This window comes from Bubalus kerabau, chromosome 4 (assembly GCF_029407905.1).
Source record: "Bubalus kerabau isolate K-KA32 ecotype Philippines breed swamp buffalo chromosome 4, PCC_UOA_SB_1v2, whole genome shotgun sequence".
NCBI classification, from domain to species: Eukaryota; Metazoa; Chordata; class Mammalia; order Artiodactyla; family Bovidae; genus Bubalus; species Bubalus kerabau.
In genome coordinates, this window is record NC_073627.1 from 98,576,678 (window position 1) to 98,588,580 (window position 11,903).

At 35.2% G+C, this 11,903-nt stretch overlaps 1 pseudogene; it reads left to right on the forward strand.

Annotated features, from left to right (window-relative positions):
- Positions 1–4,336: 4,336 nt before the first annotated feature.
- On the forward strand, positions 4,337–4,434 carry LOC129651901 (uncharacterized; annotated as a pseudogene).
- Positions 4,435–11,903: the final 7,469 nt, after the last annotated feature.

Consider the following 11,903-nt stretch of genomic DNA (forward strand, 5'->3'; position numbering starts at 1 on the left):
CTATACAGTCCATGGGGTTGTAAAGAGTTGGACACAACTGAGCGACTTTCACTTCACTATGGTGTAAAGGAGAATATGAAATAGGTATATATATGGAGTAGTGCTTTCTCATAACACTTACTCTCCAGACTGATAAAGCCACCAAAGCTGCACAGCATTTTACCTCCAGTTTCTTGCCCTGTAGACTCACACACTTTTAAACCACAGTCTTACAATAAGATCAGGAACTAATTCTTACCTACATTAAGGAATTTTAAAAATCTTTTAAACCCCTATGTTTGAACATTCAAGTGGACTTGTTTCTGTCAGTTTTGATATTCTGGACACATATTCCTGAATGCCTGGCACACTTTTGTAGAATATTCCCCCTTATCTGTCATTATCACTTTGGATATATTGTTTCTACTATGGTTTTGTTGCTTCTACTCACTGCTTCTAGTAACATATGGTGCCAGTTCTTTCAATTCGTCATATGGCATAATTTCAATTATCCTTTCCATAGTTGTTATGCCAATATCTTCTACTTTGCCTTCTATTAAGTGTCTTGCATGATAGAGGCCACTATTTAACAAAAGTGCCAGAAATATCTTTAAACAATATACATGGCAAATCCCATAGGCTGTAAGAAATACTGCTAAACTGAAAACTACCACTATCTTGCTAACAACTAGGTTACAGAAATGTTATGTTTGGAATCTGAAATTCAAATAAAATCTTTCTGGTTCCAAAGTCAATTATGTTTCCACTCTGTTTCCAGCTTTATACTTTTTATCCTCTATTTTCTCTTCCCTTTACACTGTTAGTTTCTTGCAGATGACATAAATTACCATAAATTTGGGATTTAAAAAATACAGAAATGTATTCCCTCATAGTTTTAAAAGTCTTAAGTCTAAAATCAGTATCTCTTGGCCAAAATCACGGGGTTGCCAGAGCCACGTGTCCTCCAGAAGCTCTATGTGTGAATCCATTTTTAACCTCTTCCAGATGTTGATGACTGCCATCATTCTTTGGCTTGTCATTGTATAATTCTGATGCTTTTGTAATCATATCACTTTACCTTATTTTGTTGCAAATCTCCCTTTTCCTCCCTCTTATAATAATATATGTAATAATGTTTAAGGTCCCACTTTATCATCCTTGATATTCTTCCTATTTCAAGATGTTTAAGTTAATTGCATATGTAAAGTTTGTTTGTTTGTTTTCCTCATACAGGGCAACATTCAGAGGTTCCAGTGTTTAGAAGGTGGATCTTTTGGCAGGAGGACATTATTTAGCCTATTATACTCTCTATCCTCTCCACTTTGCTCTTTTTCCAGGTTCTGATATCCATGTCTTCCCTTCATTCCTTCTGCTCTACAGGGAGCTACAGCTCCTTCTTATTAACTCTGTGACTTAACACTATTCCTCACACTTTCACTCACTTGTACTTTGTAAATAAAATAGTCTATTAAACACTTCTTGAATTATTTTAATAATATTGATTTGTGTGTGTCTATATGCTACTTGGATCTTTAAAATATTTATGACATAAAATATATTTTGGGACATCAGCAAGATGGTAAATAGGAAGTCCTGACAATATCTTCCCCTCATGGGCACACATATTCAGTGATGATCCACAGAACAGTTTCCCTTGGGAGAAATCCAGAAACTGACTGAAAGGTTTATGAATGCTGGGTGAGCACAGACTGAGCCACATCAAAGTTGGCAGTGATATTTCATCATTAGTCCTAACAGGGCACAGCACCATGTTATTTAAAAGATACTTCCAGTTCCCAATTTCTTCCTCAGGATGGAAGGAAAGCACTAGACCATAGATTCAACATTATGATGATTCTGTGGGCTTCCTGAGGCACTTACTTCTGTCTCACCTGTTTTTTATCTCTGATGAGACCAGGGATACTCTAGATCTTAGGGACCATTGAGGACAAAAACTGTTGCCTAAACTGTCAAACTAACACATACCACATGACACATCCCAGCTCAGGCAAAATGAAACCCAGTCCCCAGATTCTCCAAGAGAAGAAACAACATTGTGTGTCCAATACTCTGATTTTTCTGGTAGTTTTCTCAGTTATTGGATTCTGTCATGTCTTAGAGCACTGATGAAACCTAGCACTAGATGCCTGGGGGGCCACTGAGAACAATATGACAGTTTGAACTGGCATGAAGTTTTGAAAGGCTGCTCAGAATCTCTGACTGGGACAACTAGTTTGGGTCTTAACTTGTGCAAGACCGGTACAAGAAGAATGAGAAAAGCAACTGTATTGTCCAATATAGGGAATCAAAGACAATGAAAAAATGATAAAAATATGTTCCAAGCAAAGGAACACAATGAATTTCTAGAAACTGACCCTCATGAAATGGAGATATATAAGCTACTTGAAATAAAACTTAAAATAACCATCATAAACATATTCAGTGAGGTCTGAAGAACAACACATGAACAAACTGAGAATATTAGCAGAGATAGAAAATATTAAAAAGTACCTAGCAGATGTCATAGAATTGAAGGACACAATAAGTGAACTAGAAAATTCACTAGAAGGGCTTCTCAGAAGACTATATCAAGCATAAAAAAGGATCAGTAAACTCAGAGAAAAGACATTGGAAATTATCCAATAAGAGGAGCTAACAACAATAAGAAAAACAATAAAAGAATGAAAAATGCTAAAGAGACTTATGGAATGCCATAAGAGGGTCAAAAGACAAAGATGTAGTAAAATGTTATTCAAAGAAATAGTGGTCCAAAATTTCCCAAATCTTGGAAAGGAAAAATGAATCTCTAAATCTAGGAGCCCGAAGGTTACCAATAAGAGGAATTTATATCAAGACACATTATAATATAATGACCAACAAAGACAAAAAGCAAGTGGAGCAAAGGTTATATACCATATGTCATCAGGTTATCAGCTTAAAACACTGTTATAACCATAGACTGTTTTACGTAGGTCCCATTATAATGAGAAAGAAAATGCCAATAGAATATGCATGAAAGAAAAATGGAAAGAATCAAAGTATACCAATGCAGAAAAAATCAATGAAACACAAAAACAGCCAGAGAGAAAAAGGGACAAATACTATAAGGAAGACAGAAAAAAATAAAATGGAACTAGCAAGGCATTCTCTATCAACAATTACTTTAAATATTAATGAATAAAACTCCCCTATGCAAAGACACAGACTATCTGAAAGAATTTTTTTAAGCAAAACAAAACAAAAATCTCAAGAGCCAACTATATGCTGTTTACAGAAGGGACTCTTTAGTTATAAGAATACATATGAACTGAAATTGAAGAGATAGAAAAAATAATCCATGCAAATAGGAACCAAAAGAGAACTGGACTGTTATTACTTATATCAAACTAAACTTAACTTTAAGTCAAACACTGTCACAGAGATACAGAAGGACCTTATATAATGACCTTGGTGGCTCAGTGGTAAAGAACTTACCTACCAATGCAGGAGATGCAGGAAACACAGGTTTGATCCCTGGGTCAGGAAGATCCTAACCCATTCCAGTATTCTTGAGTGGGAAATCCCATGAAAAGAGGAGCCTTGCAGGCTATGGTCCATAGGGGTAACAAAGAATCAGACATGACTTAGTGACTATAACAACAACAACAACAAAAGGATCAATTCACTGGAAAGGCACAACGATTATAAATATGTATGTATAATTCCCCCAACATCATGGCATCTAAATGTACAAACAATTTGGCAAAACCAAAAGGAAAAAGAGATACCAATACAATAATAGTAGGAGTTTTATTGTTGTTTATTATCTTTATTATTATATTTGATTACTTTTATTATCTTTCAATTATGAATATAATATCCAGACCAAAAAATAAATAATAAACAGCAGACTTGAAAAGCACCATTGACCAATGGACCTAACTGACATACATAAAACTGGTAAATTCATGAATATATAGAAATTAAACAAGTCAATCTTGAACAACAATTGGCTTGAAGAAGAAATCAAAAGAGAAATTAGGAAATATCTCAAGACAAGTTAAAACGAAAACAAACATACTAAAATGTAAGGGATGTATTAAAAGTAGTCTTAAGAAGGAAGTTTATAGTGATAAATGCCTTTATTAAGAAAAAATCAAATATACAGTCTAATTTACATCTCCAGGAAGGAAAACAGAGAACAAAAATAACAAGCTACTCTAAAGTTAGTGAAAGGAAAGCAGTAAAAGGATTAGAGCATAAAAATTTAAACAGAGCTAGAAAGACAATTGTAAGGATCAATGAAACTAAGAGCTAATCTTTTGAGAAAATAAAAAATAACAAGCCTTTTTAGCTAGACTAACCAAGAAAAAGAGAAATATTAACTTCATCAGCACATATAGTAAAATCAGAATGATACACAGAAGATTAACATGAGCCCTGCACAAAGATGACAAACAAAATAATAAAGTATTTGAGAGAGAAGCAGGAGAGAAGACTCCAATAAATAAATTCAGAAATAAAAGAAGAGGCGTTACAAGTGCCACCAAAGACATAAAAAGAACTATATCATGTTACTGTCTATGGCAGTAAATATAATTTTCTATAAGACTTGCCACTGCTACTGGCAAACATTTATAGTTGGATGAGTTGTCAATTTTTGTGAGAACAAATCACTTCCTTTTCCAAGGTGGAAGGGATATAATTGAATTAAACTGAAATCAAGTAACTCTGATCACTTGGAAGAATGGTACAAATGGAAAACTTGTGGAAATCTTTAAAAATTTATCTAAATATACCATATAGGACAAAACTGCTGAAAATACCACTTGAATAAATTTACTGAGTTACATTTGGGTCATTCTTTAAGCAGGGATGACAGAGGTGAAATGAAGACTATATAATAGGGACCACAAACCTCTTCATAATTTCAAGAGAATTGCACTGAAGATTTCAACAATTTTTCTCAAGACAAAGTATCACTTATGATTTATTAAATTGGAAGAAAAGGATAGGATACCTATCAAGTTAGGAAGCCACCATGAGGACCCTTCTACCACTATGTGTCCATTCTAATTATGCACTAAAGTGCAAGGTAAATAAACACAAATGGGATCTGTGTACCTGCTGTATCAAATGGGAGATGTTTATGCCAGAATTCCATGCATTACCTCAACCCAAAAGGCTCCCTCCAATAAGGAGGCTATAATAGCAATTCAGGATCAGTGCTAGTGGGACTCTGTATATAACAGATGCAAAATGCCTGATATTTCTCTTTTCCCAATGGTATCTTTGAGGAAGGATTAAAGGGCATTGGGACAATGTCTTCCTCAAGAACCCCCACTTCAGTCAATGTACTTTGAGTCTGATAATAGGATTATATCTAAAAAGTGAATGAAAATTGCAAGAGTATCCATCCTTGTAGCAGCTGACTAAGCTTTCTTTTTTTCTTTTTAATCACACAAATGAATCAGCATCCTAGATGACAGCCTGTTTTGTCTTTAGCACTTAAGCTATCTATTATTTGGCTCTTTTTCCTCCTCAATAACTCTTGATTTACTTGTCTAATTTCCAATAAAAATTTGAGATTAATTCTACTTTTTGTCTCTTCTATTTTCTCACCTAGTCTAGTCCCAAATATTTCATTACATAATTGTTTTTGCTGCCGCTGCTAAGTTGCTTCAGTCGTGTCCAACTCTGTGCGACCCCATAGAGGGCAGCCCACCAGGCTCCTCTGTCTCTGGGATTCTCCAGGCAAGAAATCTTTTTTAGGTACTTTTAAAATAATTAAGGTAAAAATCCCAAATAAACACACTGAAAGATTGTCATTGGTGCCTTTTTTTGCTTCCAAATTTCTGAAGCTTTATCTTAATGTATCTTTACTATTCTGCTTGAAGATAAAGTTCATACTAAGGCTTCACAGTTATATTTCAATAGAGCATTCAACTGGGAATCCCTGGTGGCTCAGAAGGTAAAGAATCTGCCTGCAATTCAGGAGACTTGGATTCAATCCCTGGGTCGGGACCTTTTTCTGGAGAAGAAAATGGAAATCCATTCCAGTATTCTTGCCTGGAGAATTCCATGGACAGAGAAGCCTGGTGGGCCACAGTTCATGGGGTCACAAATAGCTGGACATGACTGAGTGGCTAAGCATGACCAGGCATTCAACTAAAAATATATAAAATATATATGACATCAAATAGTCATTTAAAGAGTTTTAATATTTTACTCTTACAGGTGACATATAGGATAATCCAACTTGGAACAGGGCAAATTTCAATGAATTTTTTCTTAAATATATCCAACAATAATTGACTTAAAATATACAGTTATGATAAATCACCATGTATGTATACAATTATAATGACAGGTAATTTAAACCATTTAATTTTTAAGATTTACATTTTTAGTGAAATATACTAATGTGTAGTATAGATATTTAAATAATTCTCTTCACATATTATTGAAGAGGTTCACTTCAATTCATATTTTTGGTCTTAATAATGCTTCTTTTATTTCCTGCTACTTTAACAAGTTCTTTTCAAATGCTTACTCTTTGTGATTAATAAAATGTCATGAAAAATATAAAATCTCATTTAAATTAAGTATTTTTATATTCTAGGCTAGAAAAACATTCTATATTAGCCACAGCCACTTGAGTTTTAATGAATATTTATAGAAATATGATCCATTTATTTTATATTACCTGTTGAAAATGAAACCCATCCCAGGAGGTCTTTGGCTACCTGAAATGGATAAAATTTCACATGTTAAGGATAATCAGTGTGTAAAATCAGTCATCATTTTCTGCAAACTAAAGGAGCCATAGAAAGCATCTCTGGATATTACAAAAAAAAAAAGAAATCTCACTTCCATTCATGTTGTACCAGGGCCCAAATATATTAAAAATATATTGACTGTGGTTTTGTTTCAATTCCTAAAGTAATCTGTAGCATGTCTTCTGGATTTGGGCAGTGGTTGTCTGTTTTACCTTCTTGTACATTTAAATCAGAAAACTAAGAGATTCAGAGCTGAGTATATTTTTTCATATAAGATTCTTCTTAGACATATGCAGTGCACAAGAAATCAGCAGTAGTATTTTAACATACTTAATCTTAAGTATCAAGCTGCAGCCTACTTTTCTCTAATACGCTTAAAACCATATGGTTGTTTCTGTTTTCGGTGTCAATTTGGTTGGGTGGGCACTACTTAGGCACAACATAACACAATTTCATTGATTCTTAAAAGGTCTTTATTCACACTTGAGCTAAAGCAGCTGGTGGAAGGTTAGAGAGCACTCGAGTCACCAAATCTCTGGATATTGCTTTCTGCTGCACCATCTGTGCCCTGTTAAATATTCTTGATTTTTGCCAAGTTTGGGCCAATTTATATGTTAAATCAGTTACTGAAATCAGGATCCAAGAAGCTTTCGGGAGAAAAAAAATGATATTAAACTGTGCAACTCTTATACATTAATCATTAGTATTGGAATGGGAAGTTCAAGTACTGCCACTCAAAAGATCGTTGTGAGAAATCAGGCTTCCTGAATATGGGAGGACTGTGAATGTGAATTATTTTTCAAAAGCATTCACCCCAGAGACATGTACCCCATCCTAATCTTTCAAGATAGTGAGTGAATTTTGTATGGGTTGCTACAGAGCAGCTGCAGACTCAATTCTGTTCACAAATGCTTTTTAATCTTCTATGCACCATAGCCTAGCAAAACCTAATACAGTGGCTAATTACTTTGGTAGCCTAACAATTTACTGTCTTGTACTTGACAACAACTTCAAGTAACACAAATTAGCCAGTATGTAACTTCTCACTTTAAGAAGTGTAACATTCTAAATTCCACATGGAACAAGGGCTCAGATTATGAAGTCTAAGGCTTTTAAGATATTGATTTTCAACAGTGAACAAGATTGTATTTCAAAATTCAAAGAAAATTTTAGGATATGAAAGTCAAATTACATTACACTTTTAGATGTCTTTGACGGAATTAGATATAAATTATCACTGAGACTAGTGGCCAAAAATGGAAAACACTAAGAATTGACTAGAATTTTAGTGCAAATAAAGGAAAAGAAAAAGACTAATGGATAATTAAGAAATAGCAGGATTAAAAAAGCCTATAGACACAATGCCCCAAAATATTTAACAAAACTATATACAATAATTAATCTAATTAGAAATGTGTTTAGTGAAAGATCAACATGTTGTAATATGACTAATGAGACTCATGTTAGCTAGCTAATATTTGCAAATTATTTTCTCCATGCTCAGTACTCTGCTGCTAAAGGCATTGATTCATTTTCTCATTCAATCTACTCAAACTATACAAGAAGGTGCACTCCAAGTATACATTAAAAACTATATAAAATTGTTCAGTGTCCTATACAAATGAGGTAGTAAAGAATATTTATTAACATCAAAACTATATCAAATTCACTCTGTCAAAAGAGCCTGTTAAATCATACACAAATGTCTTCAACAATTGTCTCATATTAACTGAGACAACAACCTTTGACATCTCATATTATAAAGAGCTGAAAATATACATTATTTTTTTCTTTAAGAAAAATAGTAACATATTTTGCAAAGAGTTAGTATTCACTACATCACACCCCAAAAGAAAAAAAGAGAAAAACAATGGTCCACTGCAAAAATATCAAACTGGTCAAGCATATTTGTAGAATTACTTGAAGATTTGTCAAGTTTTGATACTTACATTTAAAACAACAGTATTCTTTAGGAGTAAATGTTTAGTTTTGTTTGCCACAAGTAAAGCTAGGTATCACTTAGTCTGTATTGGGATGTTAAAGCATTCTGTCATGATTGTCAAAGTTCAGATAATTCTACCAAGATTCGAAGTATTTTAAGAAACAGGGAGATTGTGTTAAATAAAACCTAAAGAGGTCAAAGAGATTGGGTTGTTTAAAATTGTTTTTAAATTCCAAAAAGAATTTCAACAGGCACTTTCTTAGAGAAGGTTAATGTAACGTCACAAAATTCAACATGATTTAACAGTTCCTGAGAATCTACCGTGGAAAATGTTAAAATTTAGAAATTTGAGTTTAAGTAATTTCTTCAGGGTAGAATACTAAATTATGATACACTTTTTAAATAACAAGTATTCCATACATTATTTTTATATAAATGCAGACTTTTCCCAGTTTACTTTATCTCTGATAAGCAGAATGATAGCTATAGAATTGCCTTTTATACCAGAATTAGTCAATTCTGGTATAGACACCATGCTGTTCAAACAGTAAAGCATGATATAAATGAATAACAATGATACTTCATCAATAAGAATCAACCATATAAACTAAACTGAATGGAAAGATTAAGATGAGGAAGTAAGAGGACAAGGAGCTTACCTCTCCCATGAATATTCATTTACATGTGGGATAATTCTCACCATTAACTAATAGGAAACTGGCAGAAGGACTCTTGTATTACCAAGACTATAAGAAAGATACAAGCATAATTGGGTAGGAAGGGAAAAAGAACGATTATGTCAGAACCTATGCCCCTGGAAGGGGAACTCTGAAGAAAAAGGAAGTTGCATGGGTGGAAATACACCCTGAGGAATGAGCAGTTCCAGTCACAGACTGGATGCTCATGCCCTAGGGTCCTATGTGGGAGAGATAAACCCCCTTATCTAGTTGGAGGAACATTAGAACAGACAGAATGGCTGTGGGAAGCCTAGACTCTGCTGATGAGGAACAAGCACATGCTGGCTAGCACCCATTTGGGGGAGACAGAGATTTACTGTAGTGGTGTCTGGATTTACTATGAAAGCCTTGCTGCGTACCTCAGCCTGATCTGAATGAAAACGCTGAGCCTGCTTACTCCATATCTCAGTTCAGCAGTGGATCTAGGGCACGTTTGACTGAGGAAAAGACTCAGTCATGAGCCACAGGTGACCAAGTCATGGGGCAGAGCCTGAAAGAAGCAGTGGTAGCTACTGTTGGTGCTTACTCAAGTGGCATCTCAGAAGCGTCTCCATCACATCTCACCTCCTGATACAGTCTGAGAGTCTACACAGGTCCAGCCCTGCTAAGTGATTCCACAACAGGGTAGGGGCAGTGGAGGCTGGGGTAGTTATCAGTTATGAGAGATTTATGCTGGACTGAGGTTGGGCCTGAGCAGAGGTGTAGGCACATACACAGATAGCCCACTGGACTTCTGTTTATGGAAGGGCCCCACTTGCCTCAGCACTCCCCTCCTCTGGGGTAAATTTCCTAGTGAGGGGAAAGAAAAAAAACACACCCTTGAAAAGAGTAGATTCAGCTTGAGCCTGACCCTCGGAGCTTCTGCTTCAGCAATTTGAAATCAGGTCATCCATCCTTAGTAGGGCAGTGAGAGGTTGTACCAAATCAAAAGGTTGTACCGCCTCACACCTGTTGCCTCCAATTACAGCCCCACTCCCAACCAAGATATAAGTTGCCAGCACATCTTGAGGAAAGACATGACCTTAATCCACCTCAAATCCAGCTCTCCCACCAAAGGCAGTGGGCACATGCAATGGGTATAAGTATGCTTCTTTATCAGGATATCCTTTCAAGATCAGAACAGGTAACCCCTTCACTTAAATTCATAAAGGCACAGAAAGAACCAGCATGAAAAGTCAGGGAAACTACTCTCAAATTAAAGAGTAATGGAATACCCTGGGAAAAAATAATGATACAGAAACTAAAAATCAGATAAAGAATTCAAAAGATTGGTACTTGGTAATAAAAATGTTAACTGAATTAGTGAAAGGAAACACTGTTAAAGAGGACTATTTTAACAAGGAAATAGAAAACATAAAAATGAATCAATTAAAAATGACTAAATAAATGGCTGAACTTTTTTTTTTTTTTTTAATGCACATGTTGGCAGGACCCATTCAGGGAAGAGAGAGATCTGCTCTAGTGGTATCTGGATTTACTATGAAAGTCTTGCTGCATTTCTCAGCAAGAAATGAATATCAGATTAAGTGATACAGAAGAATGAATAAGTGAACTGGAAGTTAAAATAATGGAAATAATCAGAACATAAAAAAGAAAACAGATTTTAAAAATGGGAAAAATTTTTAAAGATCTCTGGCATAATATTAAGTGTATGAACATACTCATAATAGGGGTCACAGAAGGAGAACAGAGAGAAAAGAGGATCAAAAAAGCAGTTGAGGAAATGATGGTTGAAAACTTCCCAAACCTGAAGAAGGAAACAGATTTCCAGACATAGGAAGCACAGAAAGTTGAAAGATGAAATAAAAGGGACTCACTCCAAGATATGATATAATTAAAATGGCAAAAATTAAAGACAGAATTCTAAAGACAGCAAGAAAAAAGCAGAGTCATATAGAAGGTAATCCTCATAAGATTATCAGGTGATTTAACTGCAGAAACTTTGGAGGCCAGAAAGGGGTGGCATAATATATATTCAAAGTCTCAAAAGGGGAAAACCTTTATCCTAGGACACTTTACATTGCAGCAGCATCATTAAAATAGAAGGAGAAATATAGAGCTTCTAAGACAACCAAAAACTAAATGAGTTCATTGATACTTCGGTCAGTTCAGTTCAGTTCAGTCACTCAGTCGTGTCCGACTCTTTGTGACCCCATGAATCATAGCATGCCAGGCCTCCCTGTCCATCACCAACTCCTGGAGTTCATTCAAACTCATGTCCATCAAGTCAGTGATGCCATCCAGCCATCTCATCCTCTGTCGTCCCCTTCTCCTCCTGCCCCCAATCCCTCCCAGCATCAGAGTCTTTTCCAATGAGTCAACTCTTCGCATGAGGTGGCCAAAGTACTGGAGTTTCAGCTTTAGCATCATTCCTTCCAAAGAAATCCCAGGGCTCATCTCCTTCAGAATTGATACTTAGCCTACCCTAAAAGAAATGTTAAAGTCTTCTCTAAGTGGAAATCTATGAAATTAAATATGAAAATCTAA